This window comes from Sesamum indicum, linkage group LG4 (genome assembly GCF_026168435.1).
Source record: "Sesamum indicum cultivar Baizhima isolate 11 linkage group LG4, ASM2616843v1, whole genome shotgun sequence".
NCBI lineage: Eukaryota > Viridiplantae > Streptophyta > Magnoliopsida > Lamiales > Pedaliaceae > Sesamum > Sesamum indicum.
The window spans coordinates 19,921,349-19,923,943 of NC_142660.1; the positions used below are offsets into that span (position 1 = coordinate 19,921,349).

At 32.1% G+C, this 2,595-nt stretch overlaps 1 long non-coding RNA gene across 1 annotated transcript; it reads left to right on the forward strand.

Annotated features, from left to right (window-relative positions):
- Positions 1-245: 245 nt before the first annotated feature.
- Positions 246-1,624, forward strand: LOC148788537 (uncharacterized). The gene is made up of 2 exons (XR_016065093.1): positions 246-1,054; positions 1,390-1,624. It is a non-coding gene; the product is annotated as an uncharacterized LOC148788537 (long non-coding RNA).
- Positions 1,625-2,595: the final 971 nt, after the last annotated feature.

Below are 2,595 nucleotides of genomic sequence, written 5' to 3' on the forward strand. Positions count from 1 at the left end.
TAATGTTTTTTTTAAAAAAAAAATTTATCAAGAATTTCTACTTTTGTTAATTAAAAAGAGAAAGGTAAGAGGAATCCAGGTCGTCCAAACACTCCGAGACAAAGGAGGTTCAGAGGAGAAAAGCAACCTTTGCTTTACGACCCAGAAAAAGGAGATTTCAAACCTACAAAAGAGTGAGCTTAGGAAATTGCGTGGACACTAACATAAACCCTATTCTTCCTCACACCCCCACCCCACCCCACCCCACCCCACCCCCTATCTCTCTCACTACGTGTGTCTATATTTACAACCCCACAAAGCTCCTTCTTTCGATCACTTGCAATTTGAAAACCCCACAAGAAATTAGGAGCATCTTTTTCTTGTGTTTGCCAATGGTTTTTATGTCTGGCCATGCTTGTTTTGCGCCATCTCAATAGGGGCTACTGTGTGTTGTGTGTGTTTTTCTTTCTTTTCTTTTTAAAATGATTTGTTTTTCTTTAATTCCTTCATTTTCAAATGGAATTAAAAAGGGTTTTTGTGGGGTTAATTTTCTTTTTCTTTTTTTTTTTTGTTTTTCGATCTTCTTTTGATTTGGACCCAGTTTGATCTTCCAAATCTCTACTTTGCTTCTTCAATATATATATACATATATACATATAGATAGAGAGAGAGAATGAGGAGAGAGAGAGAGAGAGATGTCTGTATATATAAATACCTCTCCAAACCCTATTTTTCTCTTCTTACATAGTCCCTTTCCTCAATTTCTTTCTTTCATACCACTGTTCCATCATTTTCTTCAATTCGGTCCTGTGTGAAGCTGTTTTAGGGTTCTTGCATGGAAGCTAACAAGGTGACATCCAAGAAAAACACACACATACATAAATACACGGTACGAAGTGTACGGGTACGTAGGTTGTGCATATACATACATCCATATATACGTATATATGCCTGGCTCCCTGTATGCCATCTGCAGAGCCCACCGGGTACTCGATGGCCTTCCGTGGATGGCGTATGAGGAGCCAAGCATATCCACACATCGTATATATGTAATTAATTTCTCCTCTTCCCACAGGTATTTTAATTCTCTCAATTACTCTTAAATATTATTACAATATTTATACTTACTTAGTTCCTAGGAACAAGTTTCACACAATTTTGATCTTTTATTACATATTATACATTGAACTGTTCATATACACCTATATGTATAAAATATTTTACAATAAAACATTTAAACTGCATTTTGCAATAGGAATTGATATTTATTACGTGGCCTCTTATATTTTGTTTTTTTTTTTCGTATTATATAGTTTGGTAAATTAATTTCGATTTTAATTAATTAGGACATATATATATATATAAATATGTACATGTTATTTTTGGCGGGATTTTTGTGTGGGTTGTCAGATGAGGAGAGTTTCACGTGGAAGAAGGGAGGTGGTGACGAGGCAGAAATGAAACAAGCAGAAGCTGTAGCAATTATGTGCTGCTCATATTCCGATAAGGCATCCACACTCTGTATATACCGACAACACTGAAAGTTACAACCCATGTATTGCCCAATCAACTTCGTCTCACTCTATATATATATACCCTCTCTATCTCTCTCTCTCTATATATGTATATATGTATGTATTATGTATATGTGTGTGTATTTGTGTGTGGGTGTGTGTGTATTTATTTATATCTTGAGTACCGTACATGCATACATCATTAATCTTGACAGAAACCCACAAATTATCCCCACCCCACCTCTTTATTTACTTAATTTTATTGTTAATAGTACATTATGATGAGTTATTTAACTTTAATTCGTCTTTTAGGGATTTGATTTTATGAATCATGATGTGTTCAATTAGTTGGCTAAGTTGAAAGGTTTGGTAGAGTTAGATCTTTGCATTTTTGAGTTAGAACTCATGGTCCAATGTTCTAATTAATAGTGAGTTTTACATGTTTTTCCTCTCATTATAAGAGAAAATTCTAATTTAAATTAGGTTTAATCAAATCTAAATTAATTTTATGGCAAGTACAATATACTTGTCATGTGATTGGTGCACAGTTCAGGAAAAATGATCAATCACATAACAAGTATACTATTTTTGTTTTAAGATTTGATTTTATTCGATCAAATCTGATTCAAAATTTTCTTTTCCCATTATAAGACATATATATGAACCTGCGAAAATCTTTAATGACATTAATGTCGTAAACACACTACATATGTAATCACAATTGAATTTGTGTACCTTTTTTCCTCGGATAATATGTCAACAATGTATTATGATCAAGAAGTATATATGTTTTAATTAAATGTCCTACCTTCTCTTTGATGGAATTTTTAGAGAGTGTTTGGCTTTTATTCAAAAGATCTTGTAAGCTGTGTAGCTTATAAGTTGTTTTGATAACTTGTAAGATCTTAGATTTTATCTCAAAAATAAATTTATGACATATTTGGATAAAATAAGATTATGGAATTTATAAGATATTAGTAATGAAAATTTTGTAATTAATCTAAAAATGAATTTGTTAAGATCTTAGAAATAAATGAACATCTCCTTACATTTCCTAAGAGAGATTATAACCTTCTAACATCCTTATAATGTCTTTACTAAA